General features: G+C 49.4%; 2 protein-coding genes across 5 annotated transcripts in view; one reads left to right on the plus strand and one right to left on the minus strand.

Moving 5' to 3' along the window:
- Positions 1-17,767, minus strand: part of LOC139056465 (uncharacterized) — a 125,957-nt gene that overhangs the window by 98,444 nt on the left and 9,746 nt on the right. The gene's annotated exons all lie outside the window — the stretch shown is intronic.
- LOC135904510 (carboxypeptidase D-like) overlaps positions 1-17,767 on the plus strand; it is a 175,136-nt gene that overhangs the window by 60,441 nt on the left and 96,928 nt on the right. The gene's annotated exons all lie outside the window — the stretch shown is intronic.

Raw genomic sequence — 17,767 nt, forward strand, 5'->3', positions numbered from 1 at the left:
AGCGCGAAGTGGATGTCACTCCTGTCAAATCGACTGATACGCGCCTCTGCTTCGTTATGCAAAGGTCGGTATTAGTAATCAGGGTGTCCCAGTTAACCTTAGCTAAACTGCAAAAAAATATTGAAACATACTGTACAAGGAACGATTTTAAGCCCTACGGGAAGCAAGATAGGATTATAAGACTTACGGTATTCGATCGTCGGACATCTGAAGCCCGATCACCGTAGATTTTGCAATCGCATCTTGCACCGTGACTTTTTAATCTTCTTTCTTTCTTTTTTCGTCGAACATCTTGCTTAACACTATAGGTGGGACACACGGTATATGAGCAAGTGCGACGTTGACGCATTTTTTCTAGGATGGCACGTGATAGCGAGGACGGCAACTCCGACTAATAAAGTCTCGATGGAAACTCTATCCTCATTGCATCGCGATAATAATAATAATAATAATGTTCTCCCTTGTCGGATGTGTGATAGTAACCAACCAAATTTAAGAAAAAGAAAGGAACGCATTTTCAAGGCATGTCGCATACGGTGCGTTGCTTCAGTGCCAGCACTGCGCCGTTTTAAATGCAGACACTGAAACGTATTTCGTTTGCCCGGCGTTGGTGCAGTGAAATATGTAACGTAAAGAAGGGTATGCTCAAATGGATGGGCGTGTCGTCTGCACATAAACGGATCGTGACAGGGATCCCGGAAAAACGTTTTCCTGCGTCCCTGCCATGTGTCAGTGTGCTCAATGGGCCCGAATGGCCATGGAGTAGTTAGGTACTTTCGTACGGCTACATACTGTTCTTACCTAGGGCACAACGCACCGCTGATGCGGTTTCATTAAGCTATTCTATCTGGCAGCAGCGAACGGAGCCTTGCGTCTCCTCGATTAGCTCTCTTGTCTATACTATTGTCGCTGCCGCTGGATCGTCGACCGAGCAGAAAGCGTATCAAACGCGGCCGCCTTTTGCGTCGGCTTTTACGGGCGCAAAGGAGTGTCATGCACATCATGGGCTTGGGCTCGTAAATTGAGCGTGCAGTGATTTTTATGTCCCAAAGCGTGCTTCTGCGCTTATTGTTTCTCCACGCTAGACAATCGACACCCGCTCCGGCACTTCCACCCGAAGGCGAATTCTGGGTCCACCGGTTTCAGTGGCATCTCACTTTGGTCTGACGTATAGCGGCCCGTACACGATATGCCTCGCTATACGCGTGCGCTTCATAGGGAAATGCAGGGCGATAGCGTCCGTGCGAGCCGTCGGCGTGGCAGTTCAAGCACTTGATAATGGTACGTGGCTGTTTCCTCGCCTCACTCTTTTCTGTCATCTAATGTCCATTCCATAGCTTCTTATGCAGACTTTTCTAAACCTGTTTGTCATTTAGTTCTACAATTGCTGCTAGAGCTTTCGGTTGCCACCATGCGCGTTTTGCCTCCTTCTCACGGGAAAAAGATCGCTCACATTAGCACAGACAGCATGTTGCCAAAACGATTCGTGATTGCAGAAGCAACGCCGATGTGCCCCCTCCCTCTTTTTTTCTTTTTTTTAAATGTGAGAACGCTAAAACCTTTAGTGTTCCGCAAAAGTGCCGTCCAACAACAGTGCTGCTTTTTCATTATGCGCTGCATCATGTAACGATGCCTTTCGAAACTCTCCACGCAAAAGATACAATTCTTTCAAATATAAACCATTTGCCGCAAGGCGGCAAGCTGGATAAAAGAGTCCAGCACTGTGCAAGCATATCACAGTGCTGCTCATACGACTTATTCTGACGTACCAAAGACATACCTATTGTCAGAAATAAAGGATTTTAGTCTCGCTTCCATAAGCATCTTCAACACGACGGAATGTATATACCATGGCACAATGACAGCAAGTTGCGAGCACCGGCATGTTTGTCTTGTGTTTGCGTGTGAGCGCGCACACTGCGATGAGGAGGCTGGTGCGCGTGGATGCGCACCGAAAGCTATCGGTGCGCACCCACGGACGAAGAAGGACAAAAGCGTCGAGTTTAGTTAATGAGCGCACAAACGCGAAAGACAGCTGCACGAATAAAAAAAAAAGATCCTTGCTGCAGCAACGAGACTGATCCGAGAAGTCACTGGAGTGCTCGAATTACACGCATCTAGCAAAACAGCACTGCAACTTCAGACAGAGCCGTCTTCTATCTCCGTCTTCACGCACTTGCAAATCTATAATTACGTTCTTACAGATCTAACACAGCTTCTTAAGATCAGCTTTTGCATGTAACATAAATTTATAGACTGCTTGAGCTGGATTTTTGTGAAAGGGCGATATTATTTGCAGCGCATGTTGAAAGCATAGTCGGCTAATTAGCAAAATTTTAATAACCAACCTTTATACTGATTGATGTTGCGGCACATATTGCGATTTGCGAAATGTAGCGGGTAAATTCGCAAGGCTTATCCACCTGGAATGAATTCTGCGGATGCCACCTCCATCGACGTATGCGTTCACAAAATTTGCAATGTGATTAATTGGCGTTCTGTTTAATTGCGTGCTTCAATGCACAAATAGGCGTTTTGTTAAAGTAGGTGGAATAAGGGTGCGTTTCTTGCCGCAAGTTTGATCGCGCTCACCACGGAAGAGGGAGCTAGTTTCTAAATTTGTTACATGTGAATGTCCATTGAGAAATTACTGGTGTGAGACATCGTTGCCTCGACGCTTCATTCAGCAGGACCGCGCGCTGAAGTGAATGACGCTGGCCGTGATGATGCATATGTGTACAGACGAAGAAGATGAAGGGTGAATAGAATGCTCACACTATTCCCCCCCACGCGCGGAAGCGGCAAACCTGCCCACTGGCTATGACGGTGAACGCGTCGGATGAGAGAGGCCTTCAGCCCTTGAACGCAAAGCATGCACAATCTGTGTAGCATATGGCGAAAGGCGGCTTCAATTCTAGAATTGCAATATGGGTTCTAAAGTAAGTAGCTAAAAGTTAATTAGTCAAGTTCTGTTAAGTGGTCGATTATGCATTTTGATTTCTCCTACTATTAATATCCACCTCTTTGAACAATCCAGCTCAAGGAGTAGATTTGAGCTACATGCCACAGGCGATTTTTTTTAATGGCTATAACACACCTGACATATGCCCTGCTCCACAGATGCACGGCTGCATGCATTAGAATTGCATGGCGCCAGCGTGTCGCCCACTCGCACCCTGAATGTTCGATTTTTTTTAGGGAGTTCTTGGTTCTATTAGATTCAGTGAATACGAAAGCTGAGGCAGCCTTGCGGGCTCGCATGCTGGCCTCATCGCGTGCTCCGTAGAGCTCAGTTCGCTGCGATACGCGCCAGAACTAAAGCTCGTTGCACCCGACTAAGGAGACAGACAACAACGCTGCTCGCGTCGTTGTCGCTCTATCCTTCCACGTTTCCTCAGTGGATGCGATGGAGTGGACACGAAGGGAGTCGAAACGCCAGACCAAGTGATCACATTAGATTATTCTTCGTTGGCACGCGACAGCTGTAATTGCTGCAATTAGGCAGCTTGGCAGATGCTTTTGACCTGCAAGAAAAGTGGTCAGTGTGTCATTGCGATGGTTTCCTTTCAGAGGCCAAGCGCTTTCGCGTGTCGATTTGAAAGCAGGCACACGTGCCCATCACGGGTACGCTAACGAAGGCGTCGATGACAGTATGAAACGCTTCGCTTTGTTACCTTAAAGACCCCCTCGACAGGAGTATTACCCAAGGGTTATTACGTAACTCTCTCGCCTTTCGACCCTGCCGGAAGACCCGAAAGACCAGCGCGTCCGTTATCGCCCGCAGAAACCACCGACTGCCAGGCAAGCCCGGCGGCATTCCCGACAACTACGGAGCTGTTAAGGCAAATAAATCCGCGAGGATCCGAGCCACGCCGACGGAAGCAACCGTGCCACGAAAAGGCGCAGCCGGCGTTGGGCGTTTTCGGGGGTCGTGCCGCCACGCGGCCTCTCGCCCCCCGCTCACAATGGGCGGCGGCCGCGAGGCGTGCGATGCTCGTTGTTCGCTCATCTGCCAGGCCGTCCTCAGTGGGTCAACACGGTGAGCCAACAAACGGCGCACGGTTGTGTGCCTCGCATTGTGTGCTTTGCGCGTGCACCGCGCGCCGGGACGCCGCCGAACAAGGCCGCCCACGAAACGGGCCCGCTTCGGGACGCGCGCGCCTCCTGCGGGGCTCGGGCTTCTCTCCGGAACACGGCGTGCCAGTTCCGGTCAGCGGATGCGGCCATGCCGAAGGTCACTAGTACGCCCGCGCGGGTGTACGCAGGAGACGTGTGCGTTTATACCCATCGGTGCGTACATATGTGATCGCGCTAATTTATCGCGTTATGGTACAGCGACTAGCGCCTCTTTTGCCGCTATCGCGACGTGCCTCGGACAATACGTTCTCCGCGCTAACTATACCCGGGGTGGCCAAGTGCGAACGAACGCGTTCTATTTGCAGCTACAGCCAGCACAAGCAGGCTGCATAGCAATAAAGCGTGTAGGATTACACTTTCTAATACACAGCTTCGAATATTGCGGTGACTTCATTTTTTTTTTTCCGGATGAATTGTGTTGTTGCCCCGTGGTTGTTCGGCTCTTGAACCTATTAATGAGACGAACCTACTAGCTTTATGAGGAACTCCGTGGTATGTGTCTATGAAGATAGCCCGGAAATTATGCTTTGCTGCTTCTCACTTCTGCCTCAAACTTATTCTTTTTTTCCGTTTGGAACTATAAGACTTAAGTATTGCCGGCCTTTGGTTTGTTTTATCATTTATGTCCGCCTCGAACCAAAATGTGCTCTTCCCTTCCACCGATATTTCTCGCGCAACTCTGCGACGTGCGTAGAAGATGGAACTCCGCCACGAACAACGTATCACTGTGAGCGTAAAAAGCTCGCGTGTCCCGCCGTCACTCTTCGCGGCGCCGCAGGCGTCGTTCGGTCGGTCGGGAGGACATGCGCGCCAAGGCGGCCGTATTGAATATCGCCGCAGCTGCCGTAGCCCGTAAAATACTTTGGCCAGGTCTTCGAAGCACGCTGCGGGAGCTGACAGACGCGAGAAAGCGCGAAAGAAACAAAAATACAGACGGGCGGAACAAAAAAGGACAGGGAAGGAGAAGTGTGCTTTTGTGAGCCTCTCTCAATTGACTCACGTGCCCAAACAGCGGAGGCTCGCAAAGAAGCAGCCTTATTTTCTCGCAGGTGAATGGATGAAAAGAAAAAGAAAGCGGTATACGATACAAGCAAAGCGAAACACAACAGACGCAGTTTAGCCGTTCGCGCTGCAAGTCGTGCGGAAATTTCTGACTGGTTCTTCTAAACTTGAAATTCGCAAATCGTGAGCATGCAGCGGTATAGGCGAGGAAAGGGCAGATTCGGCTTTTCTGTTTTTTGTGATTGTTTAGAAGGCAACGGCAACATTAGATTATCTGCCTCTGAAGGACTTCCATCAGTATACTGAGTACAACACCCCGCGGCTTGAATTATCGCGTTCAGTGAACGATGACTGAGAATGTGAAGCCTACTTTGTATGCTAGTCATTTCCAGCTAGTTTTCGGGCGTCACACTCCCATAAAGTGACAGGTCCATTTAGACTTCCGAGCCAAGGGCACTGTTTCGAGCAGTTAGTTTATCGGATTTCTAATACCCGCGGAAAGGAATGTCCCCGCTGCATAGACGGCTGACAGGATGAGGTTAAAGACTAAGAAATAGAAAGTAAATAAACGGAGTGAAAATGCAGAAGTGAAATTATCTACATAGACAAGCAGAACAACTTGATCGCCATTCCGGAAGAGTGCTCGAGTATTAAAGACAAATATGCGTACCTGGAAAAATAGGCGAGGGAATATTGAAATAACTTGCAACTGCTACCATGTTCACCACGTAGACGCTCGTTCTTGGTGTTATCAACTTCAGTGCCCATAAGGGGCAATGGGTTGTCAAAAGCCGGAAGTTCTTAGGCATGTCCAAAGGGGAGACCTTTCGCAGGGAGGCGTGCAGGTACGCTTCCGCGTGAACGCTGGTGCCTCCTCGCAACGGCCACGTCGCAACGCCACTGCACGCTGAGGGCACCGCTCAGCGAGCGGCGTCTTGCACTTCGCGCAACATTAGATCCTCTCAGTACACGCCGGTATGACACCCGACGCCGCAACCGGTTGATCGCTACCCTCAAAATCGAGAGCATCGGCTTGAACCCCGACTGTGGTGTCTATGCATAACTTTTCTACAACGACGCCTGACCGTTTCCCCGCCTCCCATGTGCAGCCCATCGCCCGCAGAACCAACCAAGGCGATTCTAAGCTGGTAACGTATCCCTCCCCCCCCACCGATCGATGAATTTCGATAATATCATTTTCAGTCAGCGTTGCAGCAGAAGTGGATGTGAAATGCCACAACTCACGTCATCGTTATCTCCACCGCCGTGTTAACTCATTGGCTGTAGCGTGCTGCCTACGAGCACGAGGTCGCGGGTTTGGCTCCCAGTTGGAGTGGCCGCATTCCGGAGGAACAACTGAGGATGCAAAGACGCTCGCATGTGCGTTGATTAAAGAACAGCAGCTGGTCGAAACTGATCCGGAGCCCTCCACTGTGGTGTCTCTCACAAAGCCTGCATGTTGCGTATGTACGCTGAACCCTTTTGAGAGTAAACGTTAACCTAGCGGTAAATGCAAGGGCGAGAGAAATCACGACGAACGCACCATCTCATCGCTCACAATTGTTTTTCCCCGCTATAGAGTAATGGTTAGACTACATATGCCAGTGTCGTGCTCTTCTTTGCCTATGACCTTGTCTGTTTAGCGCTGTTACTTTTCGAAACATCAGTGGGCCAGTTTTTCGCTGTGTCAACGTTACGCTAACGTTAGAATAATATAATTGATTATTTTTAATATTTTTAGACATCGAATACTTGTTGAAGGCGTTGAAAGAGCACCCTGCACCCCAGTGAGGCGCATCGCGCTGTGGTGCAAGAGTAAAAGTGCTCTCGAAAGTGATAGACCAAGAACACTAACCTCCGCTGTGCAGGAAGTACTGAAGCATCCAGGTCAAGTACGCCCGCTTCCTCTTGTGCCTCCTGAGGCAGGCGGAACACGTTCGACTGGCGTCGTCTCGAAAGGTGCAGCGAACCGAAGGCATCGCTACGATGAGACTGCAATTCTCTTTTAATATATTTCGCGCGCGTATTCCTCGCACGAAGCAAGAGCTAGGCTTCATTGTCACTTGAACGGAGAGCAGCCGACAACAACCGACAGGCGCTGACAAAACCACGTGTGTGCGCAATCGTCTGTCGCTCGTAACCTACAGCCGAGGAAAACCACGCCGGAGTGAACGCTGCGCGCAGAAAACGGCGCCGCGGCGCTTTCTTGCTTGTCTTCGTTTTGGAATTGCCGCAGCTAAGTTCAGAGCGATAGACGATGGCGCAGCTCTTTTCAGCAGCGTCTGTCGCTTCTGCGGGTAGTAACCAATAGCACGACAGAAGCCATTGCCACCGTTTGTGAAAGGGGAGGGGGTGAGTTGGCGATCTGGATTTTAGAGTATATGGGTTAAAGAGATGCACCGCGGTGCGCTTTTCCAAAGACCCTTGCATCCTACTTTAGTCGACCGGCCGCACCGCGAATCCGTTGCGCTGACCAAGCGTGACGCGGCTCAACGGCGCTGGATCACGACGCCGCGGGCGCTGCCCGGCGCGACGCGGCGCCGCCGAGCCGCGTCGTGGTGGTCGGCGCGGTGGATCGGGTCCGTCGCGTGGGCGCGCCCCTGCGCAGCTGCCGTGCCGCGAGGCTATCGCCACCGCCTTTGCGCCGAAGCAAGCGGCTTCTTCCACACCTGATTTGGCGATTCGGTTCGGCAAAGCTTGGGAAATCAAACGCTTTCACATTTCGCAATTGACTAACGAGATCAAGCGACCGAAGTTCTAGTGCCGCGTGCAGCACGCAGGCCTGCTTGATGAAGGCACGTGAATGAGGATACCGCCGACAAAGTCAATTTCATGTAATCTACTTCAGTTTCTGTTTATATGATGTTTTTTCATATAGAGAGCATTTATTTGCGTTTTTCACGCAGTGAAAAGAAAAAATGGCTGTGGCTTAGGTAAGGTTAAGCCCAGGATGCGAAGCATACTAGCCTTTATTTTAGTTTGGTGAACTGCTGTTGCTTGGCTATATTTGGTTCGGCTAGACGAAGAAACAACTCATGCGTTACTCTGCTTCGCCTTGGACGCCGCCCCGCATTGGACGCGGTGAGCGTCGAGCAACGCAGCGTTCGGCGCGGCAACGTAATATGCGCCTGAGCAAGCGACGCGCGCCTGAGCCTTAGAAACAGCTCGTTTCTAAGGCAACACCGCATTCACTAGAGGCGCTTTTGTACCGCTTTGAAGCATCGTACTCGTGGCTCAGTGGTAGCGTCTCCGTCTCACACTCCGGATACCCTGGTTCGATTCCCACCCAGCCCATCTTGCAAGAGTTGAGCCAAAGCCACTTCTCCTCTGTCGTGACGTCACGGTGTCACGTGGTTTCAAGGCGACACCGCCGCGCCTGAGGAGCTGGGTTGAGCTCTCGTAATATGCTTCGCATAAAAGAAGTTTATTGACTGGAAAAGGCAATGAGGTAGGCCTGAAAGTGGAGTATCTGGCCTGCTACTCTCCGCAAGGGAACGGGAAGAGGAGAAGCAAGAGGGTCACAATGGGCGATTATGATGGGAGAAACAAGACTAAAGAACACGTCGCATAGCTGCTACCATCACAAGCGCGAGTCGAGGACCGCGTCGCCCAAAGAACGTGAAAAAGCACGCATTGCCCCTATCGTCTCCCAACTCTCCGGCCGTACACCTAGCAGGAGGTCCTCCGATAGTGGTCTGCTGTCTAAATGACTCAAGGTAGCCTCCAGTGTCAGTGTTCCGCGCGCATACACAGGGCACACCACGAGCACTACAGTCTCAACAACGCCTCACGCTGAACAGTCCGGGGAGTCCGCCAGTCCAATGATCTGTAAGCACATCCGCGCGAAAGCGACACCTAAACGTAGTGTGTGTGTCAGGCAGTCATGAGGGCTTGGAATTCCACGCTGAACAGAAAAATGCATCGCGGGATCCAGCCTTTTAAGGCGGACGTGGCGAGCGTCTGGCTGGGCCCAGTATCTTCTTGTCGCATTCCTCGTTAATTCCGACAGGAGGCATGTGATGTGCAAAGAGGAAAATCAGCTGGTTGGTCAACGTATCCCCACGTTTTCTTTAACTGTCAACTGAGTAGTGATTGAGTGTTGTCATTCCAAGATTTTAAACATAATGATTAAGAAATGTTACAAGGTCAACATAATTAACTGGAATATTAGGGACCGGACATAGCGTCAGTGCCTGGAGGTTACACTCTGTTAAGAGATTACGCTAAGTAGAACCGTGTGTGCGAAGACGCCTTCTATAATCAGTGCACCATCCTCTTTACATAGCCTCGTCCTCATTAACTGCCTGGTGGCAGGCGCTGCAGAGCACGTTGCTTGCAACGCTCGGCGCTCTCATGAAACATGCCGGAAACGTGACGCCTTTCCGCGATTACAGATCGGTCGTATCTGTGGTTCTCTCAGTATCTCGGTAACAGCTCGAGAGCGCAGTAAAACACGCTCGCATACATGCACACACTCACGCACGCAAACATCACAAAAGAAACTGTCCCCCTTTTTTGTGTGTTCTTCTGTATGGGTACGCGCGTGTATGCGAGTTTGTTTTCCTGCGCTCTACGAGCTTTCACCGAGAAGGAGGAGGAGGAGAAAAGAAAGAAGGAAGGCAGGGACGTTAACCAGAAATTCGTCTGGTTGGCTACCCTACACCGGTGGACGGGAAAGGGGGGAATAGAAAGATGAGATAGAGAGGGGTGGGGCGAATGAAAGACGCGGTGAGCTCGCGCACGAGCGCAGCGGGCCTCACCAGGTCAAAGGCGTTCACACGGATCAGTCGCCCTCAAGAAAGACAATAGCTTTTATCAAGATGTATTATCAACTATCCCAGCTGCCAGCTCCTTCTAGGTTCTCTCAGTAATACGCTAATACGCCCGCGCTCCCAATCGATCGTAGAAGTGCCCCGCGCTATATAGTAGCCATCGATGGATGAATGCTAGATTATAGTACATAACTTTGTACGAAGAAAGTAACGGCCACTCAAAGAGAGCATCGTAACTCTGATAGAATCAGTTCGACGAGCGAACCACAACCTTCGATCGTTTCGCCAGAGACTGTGCGTGCCTCAGTGGGAAAAGTGAAAAGGCGTGCTCGCGCCCTCCCCAAACCGCGAAAACGCTTAACGCGGTCGAGCGAGGGCTTCACGAGTTGCCGCCCCGTCGATGGAGAACTGCACGCGCTCCGCACCTCCGCCCTCGGTGAATTTCCAGCGAAGCGTGCGCGAGTACTGGAGCAGAGCCGACACGCACGCCCCAGTAATCGGAGGCACGACGTCGGCCGCGCTCGGCGCGCCGGCAATGTCGCCGCTTTTCCCTTCGGGGAAACGCGTGCGGCCACACGGGCGCACAAAACGGGTCCGCGCGCGTCGCCTGCCGCACACGGCTGTGGGATCTACGAGGGCGGGCGTGAGCTGATCAGGAGGGCGATCGTCCCCATAGCGTGATGTTTATGTCTGCGGCGTCAGAAGCATTCGCGATCGTCGTCCACTATCAAGTATGCCGGTTCTCAATTTACCTACTAACCGGATACCCTTTCGAGTGCTTCTGTTAATTCTTTTTTACCGCAAAGTACGAAAAGTACTGAAAAGTCACGCTACCAAATGGAAAATTCGCAACCGTTTGATAGAGTATTTTGAGGTTGTGCAAAGGTGAGAAGTCATAAGGGAAAGGCACGGAGGTTAACCAGGCTGAGCCCGGTAGGCGGCTCTGCACTGGGAAAGGAGAAAGTAGATTGAAAGAGGAGAAGTAACGAAGAAGTTCACACCTTGCACAGTTACATGGACTGTTAAGCGTTCATTGCTGAGTTAGTCACAGACGATCGTACAGGCTGGTGCATTCCAAAAATGCAGAAGCACCTTTGTAGCCTTGCGCACAGCAGACGCACGAGGCTACGGGCCCAAGATCTTCTCTGTGAATTGCCAGTCGTATAAATGCCCCAAAGCTGTCCGAAGGGCACTCTTCTCATCTTCGTAAGTGGGGCAGTCACATAAGATACGCTTGGTATTTTCCTCAACTCCGCATGTGCTGCAATTCGCACTGTTCGCCATTCCAATTAGGAATAAGCAGACGTTTGTAAAAGAAACACCTATTCGCACGCGGCACAGTAATGTTTGTTCCCGTCGATTAAAACCCGGTAGAAGCTGTAATTTCATATGTGGGTCCATGGCATATAGGCGCCAGTTCGTAAACTCCACTATATTCGGTTTTCTTAGAGTTATAATATGGGCAATACCGCTGAGGTACCGCGCGCTGCATCCGTTCTCGACAATGGTATCGAGGTTCTTTCACATTCTCCATGTGCCTTACGGGCTGCTTTGTTGGCACTTTCATTACCAGTGATGTTGCAGTGCACAGGTAGCCACTGAAATATAATGTCGTGGCCTCTGTCCCCCGCTTGATGGTAGCGTAATCGTATCTCTGCTGCCAATCGTTCATGTGGGTTGCGACGTAGAGCTGATAAGATTGACTGCAGGGCTGCCTTTGAGTCACAGAATATAGCCCATTTTCTTCTTGTCAGCAAACAAACACTCGCCAAACTTTGAAAAGAAAAAGGAGTTTATGACGTTTCGAGTCCCCTACAGGTCTCTTGTTCACAATGAAGCGAGACATCTGTATCAGCTGCGTGCGACCACTTGTCGGAAACACAACCTGTAATGTTAAAGACTCGGCACATTTTGTCGACATTCTGAAGAAAATTAACTTGTATGACAAAGACCGGTTGATTTCCTTTGACGTGAAGTCAATGTCTACATCAGTACCAATAGGTTTCACCATGGAAAGCTGCAAACAGGTGCTTAGCAAATATCGTTCTCTACCCTCAAGGACCCCGTGCGAGGTTGAAGATCTCTGTCGCCTTCTGCACTTCTACCTTAGCAACAGTTACTTTGTGTGTAATGGGGATTACTACAAGCAAGTTTTTGGCACAGCCATGAGTGCTTCCGTTTCTGTGACGTGTGTAAACCTGGCCTTGGAAGTCATCGAGAGCAAACCTTTGAGTATACCTTCGGTGGCTCGGTGGGTCAGATCTCGAGCCACGTGGTTGGCGACCTCGTTGCCAGGAATGCCTTGATGAGCTGGCGCCCATATGATCATGACTGATCTCGTTGGCGGCTTTTGACTGTCTAATAGCTTGAATACTTCTTCCAAGCACGCAGTGAATAGCATTCTAGAGATTGTGTCTCCTTGTCTGACCCCTTTCTTTATAAGTATCTTCCTACTTTTCTTGTGGAGAATTAAGGTAGCTGTGGAATTTCTGTAGGTACTTCCCAATATATTTACGTAAGCGTCATGTACTCCTTGGTTACGTAGTGCCTCTATGACTGCTGGTATCTCGACTGAATTAAATGCATTTTCGTAATCTATGAAAGCCGCATAGAGAGGCTGATTGTGCTCTGCGGATTTCTCGATTATATGATTGATGAGATGAATGTGATCCATTGTAGAGTACCCCTTCCTGAAACCTGCCTGTTCCCTTGGTTGACTGAAGTCCAGTGTTGCCCTGATTCTATTGTAGATAATCTTGGTGAATATTTTATATAATATTGGAAGTAAGCTAATACGGGACTATAAATTATCAATGCTTTGACGTCTTCCTTTTTGTGTATTAGTATAATGTTGGCATTCTTCCAGTTCTCTGGGGCCCTTGAAGTCGATAGACAGTTCGTATAAAGGGCCGCCAGTTTTTCAAGCATTATGTCTCTTCCATATTTGATTAAATCGACTGGTATTCCATCTTATCCTGCCGCTTTCCCCCGTTTCATGTCTTGCAAGGCCCTTCTTACTTCATCGCTAGTTATAGAAGGAGTCTCTGTAACCTCTTCATTACTACTTCGAATGGAGGTATCGTGCCTGCAGGGCACTCCAAACGGAATAATGAAACATGAAATATATACCCGAAGTGTACTTCACACACACGAAGCATACACAAAACGACCCACAACACGCAACATACGAACTAGCTAAGGTATCTCATTGATATCAGTGTCTCTCAGAAAGGTCGCAGCTGTGTGCTATACATTTAGGTAAATGCCAATTTTCCATCTCGCAAAGTTTTCTCCACCTTGTGAGTTTTCATGGACCTAATTTCAAATCTTGTTATATTTTGATCTACACGAGTTACGTTTAAGGTGTTGTAATATTTCTGACATGTTGTCTGCTATAAGCAATGACTATTGCCGTTTGTGGATAACAAGGATGCTGGCTTCAGGTTAGGATCACAGCAATCATAGCCACCACTCTAATTCAGCAACAATTTCCCTTCTCATGTCTAGATAGGTGAAGATCGACGTGTTCATTCACACAGATAGGTCACCATGAATGCCTCGTCGGGAATTAAGCTCTTTTGATAGTCTATACTCGTCAGTGACGAGTCTACACCACTGTCTCGGTTAGTGCTTTCATCTTTCCCGAGGTTCACTCGGGGTCCGCTGAGCGCAGTTTGGAAACACTGCGCTGAACAAGCGTTCATCACGCGATTGAAATTGGCGTTGTGATTATAGAAATCCAACAGAGCTTACACATGACGCCGAGACCAGGGTTAACTAAGGAGGTTTGCTTCATGAGAAGTTTCCTCCGTACACAACGCCTACACGAAAAGAAATCAGTTCAAAGAAAGAACACTTGCAGTGCACTTGTTTGGGTACACCGTAAAGTGTCACGCGCAACCGTCGAGTCCTTCCGTTAGGGTGTGAGGTAGCATTAGGGCCTTTTCATTACAGTCTACACTAGGTTGCTTCTGGAAGCTGCGTACCTTACAAGCTGCATCGTTTTGATTGCCCTTACTCAGGACGCGACCCTCCTTTCTTTTGCGAAAGGTTCCCCAATCGTTTCTGCGCAGCTCGTACAGCTTCCGTCTCACTGCCGAGCGACGAGCGGTGCCTAATGACTCGTTTCAAACGCCTCCGGAAATCGTCTCTGTCACGGAGGCAAGGACGACGGCTCCGCCCAAGAGCTGCGGCGAAGTAGAAAACTTGTCGAAGAGTGCTTTTCCTCAGCCGCGGAGTATGTGTCGAGTGTCTAGTGACTTAGGTAAACGGATTTTGTAGCGGTTGGTTTTATGTTTATAGACCTGTAAGTCGTCCAGTATTTCCGTCGGTGCTCTTTAAGCACACGTGCACGCTGTCTTTGGTGGCTGAAGCACGAACGCTTCTTTCTCAGCTTCGGGGCACGCAAGGATGCTCGTGCAGTGCCTCGCCCACTCTCCGGTAGCTCAGCGGAAGCAAAGGCGAGTTGCAAGACGCTCTTTCTTATGGGCCGAAGACGACACCATTCTGCCATCCGGTGATATCACAATTTTGAGCTGTACACTCATTTTTACGCTGTTCTCGCTCGTCGCTCGCATTTGAATGACCTGAGCTGCTGCTACCGGGAGAACTTATTTAATTTTCTCGGGAGAAAGCGCGTGTAAATAAATGGTAATGTCTATCCTAGGCTCACGAGTTTTACAGCTCAGTTGGTCTTGAGTCCGCTTTAAGATCGGCCTATATAGAGCAAAGACAACGCCTCGGTCATTCGGCCAATTGGAACGATCGATAGAAGACGCCAGTCTCGACATTTCGCGAAAGAGGGTTGCTGGTACCTAGGAGAAACTTGGCAAGCGTCTGCATGGCCAAGTACACAGCAAACGGTCATTCTCGAAGGTTTCTTTCCGTATCCATATTGGGAAATTGTTCGTAATTATCATAATGCAGAACCTCTAGCGTAGCCACCAAAATACTGGGTACAGATAAGGCTGCCAGCTACCAGCGCTACGGGACGTTATTTGCAGAAGCCGAAAGGTAATTTGCACAATGTGCGAAATAAATGTATCGAGCACACCTTTGTCAATGTACATATACAGGCTGTGCCAACTATTATGCACCAAGATTTAAAATATATGCAAAATCCACGTAGCTGGACAGAACCATCATAATGTTGTTTGCCCGTCGTTTGGAGATACTAAGAGTATCTTCTTGCACTCCGCCTAATTACGTAATTAGTCTTATTTAATTGATCAACTTCTCAAGTACTATAATTAGATGAACAGTGTCAATGAGAAAGTTGTAGAGCAACATAGAAAGACTGCCGATACAACTTTCTGTTGCTCAATACGTGCTACATAAAAGTGTTTTTCGAGCGTGAAAGAAGCCCGCGAAGTCCCTTGAGTGGCAAAATGCAAGAACCCCCGTGGCCCCGTGCATTGGGAGCACGTTAAAGATTCCCTGGTGGTCAAAATTTATCCGCAATCCCCCACTACGACATGCCTCATAATCAAACCGTGGTTTTGGTACGTAAAATCCCAGAATTCAATTCATTCTTCTTCTTGCTAGGCATTGCGCCTTGCCTCCCTGGCGTCTTTCGCTCCCTGTCGTGCCGCTTTCAACCGGTTTTTTTCTTCTAGCTGGGCAGCGTCCATATGGACCAGTGCACGGTATGGCGTCGCGCGGTGTGGTTTGGTGTGGTGTGCCGTTGCGAACATGTACTACATTTTTAAGAATGTGGCTAGTATCATCTCCAACCAATCTGCTTTGCTGGTTGCCATTTCATGCTTACAGCCACTCTCGATTGCGGGGAACCGCCAATTTTTTTCTTATCTTTATTTCTTCCGCTTCGCCTTTGTCAAGAATGGCGAGCTGCGAAACAAGATTGCCACACAGTTACGACAGGGCGACACGACGCGCACCTCCCCCTCTCCGTCGCTGCAGCGGGGAGGCGTTCGAAGAAGCGGCCTTTGTGCTGGAATCCGCCGCCTTCCACCCGCCCCATCGACACTGTGGCGGAACGAGTTCGGTGTTTGAACAATGTTTCCGGAGTTCCCCAACGCGGAGCTGATTTGACACGCATGGACAAGCTGCCGCGGGAACGACGTATTTTTGTGCTTCTCACGCTTCGGAGTGGCGCAGAACAACGAGCGACTCTCGAGCGGCACCAATAGTTCCCGGAACGGCACCCCGCCAACGCCGTCGTCGGGCATCAGAGCGCGGTTGCCTTTGTGTACGTAAACTGATCTTCAGAGCAGCTGCGAGTTGGTGATGAGTAAACGAACAGTCGCCGCGTCGTATGCCCGGCGGATCGAGTGTATAAAAACTGTGGTTGTGTGAATGCTGAGAACACTTCTCTTGAGCAGTCATGTTAGACTGAGTCACTTCTCTCATGCAGTCATGTTGGACTGTTACTCTTTTTCTCAAAGCAGTCATGTTAGACTGATTTAATTTCTGTAAATAAACCCTTTTCCTCGTTCTCGATGAGAAACAGTTCTTCACTTCATCAACGATCTCAGCGTAAATAAGTTGGACGACGGCATGGGCCAGCTACCTTCGAATTCATGCCGTACTCCAATCTTGGCAAAGGACCACGGACGATGGGATTGAGCCCCCAATCCTGACAACTGGCTGACAGCGGTGAGATGGACTTTGCGACATGGTGCTGTATCTGCGGTGAGTGCTTGGTTTTTGCTTTGACTCTCTAGGCTTCATTTTGTGGTTGTTCTGTTTAGAACAGTAGGGAAGCTAGATTGTTGTGTGTTAGCTAGGTTGTGTTTTCCTAGCTAGATTTAGAGAGCAGAATCAAGGCAGTAAAGCAGCAGTCATGGATTTAAGGACACTGCTGAGAGACGAGTTGTTGATTGTTGGTGAGGAACTGGGCCTAGATGTACGCAAGGAAATGCTCAAATCGGAATTATTGGAGCTAATTTCCAATCAGGCCAGTGAGGAAGATATTGAAATGGGAATGGAACTTCTCAAAAAGAGAGAGAAACGGGAAAGAGAAAGAGAACAACGGGACAGAGAAAGAGAAGAACGGGACAGAGAAAAGCAAGAGAGAGAGGAACGCGATAAAGATCGCGAGTTTCAGTTAAGGAAAATGCAACTGGAACTTGAAAGCAAACGTTTGGAGATGTCTCAAGGAAGTGAAGGCGCTCTGGGACGATCAAGTGAGGCAGAATCGTACCGCATGGACAGGCTATTAAAGCCATTTGAGGTCGGGACCGACATAGGCTTGTTCCTAAGCAATTTTGAAAGGACTTGCGAGAACATGAACTTCGGCCCGAGTACATGGCCACAGCGGTTGCTGTCTATGTTGCCGTGTGAGGCGGCGGAAGTAATCGCCAGATTGAGTGCGCAGGATGCATATGATTATGCAAAAGTTAAGGCTAGTCTCCTGAAGAAATACCGCCTTTCAGCCGAAGCTTTTCGGCAAAGGTTTAGGAGCACAGGCAAGAAAGATAGCGAGGGCTATCCGGAGTTTGCATATAGCTTAAAGGCCAACCTAGTCGAGTGGCTTAAAAGCGCGGAAGCGTACGACAGCAGAGACATGATCATTGAATGCATGTGTTTAGAGCAGTTTTACAAAACCATCCCCCAAGCTGTGAAACTGTGGGTGCAAGACAGAGGTAATGTAAACACTGTGGAAAGGGCGGCTGAATTAGCCGAAGAGTACGCAACCCGCAGAAAGTTGAACGCCGAGGAGGGAAACTGGGACGGTCGAAATGGACCGCGGAAACCATTTCCGTTCAAAAAGGGTGCGCAAACTAGACGATCAGAGCCTGTAGACATGGCGGAAAAGCCCGCAGAAAAGAGCGAGGAGAAACTTAACGGAGAAACCGCACAAAAAGAACAGAAAAGAAAATTCGAATCTGTTAGAC

This window comes from Dermacentor albipictus, chromosome 2 (genome assembly GCF_038994185.2).
Source record: "Dermacentor albipictus isolate Rhodes 1998 colony chromosome 2, USDA_Dalb.pri_finalv2, whole genome shotgun sequence".
NCBI classification, from domain to species: Eukaryota; Metazoa; Arthropoda; class Arachnida; order Ixodida; family Ixodidae; genus Dermacentor; species Dermacentor albipictus.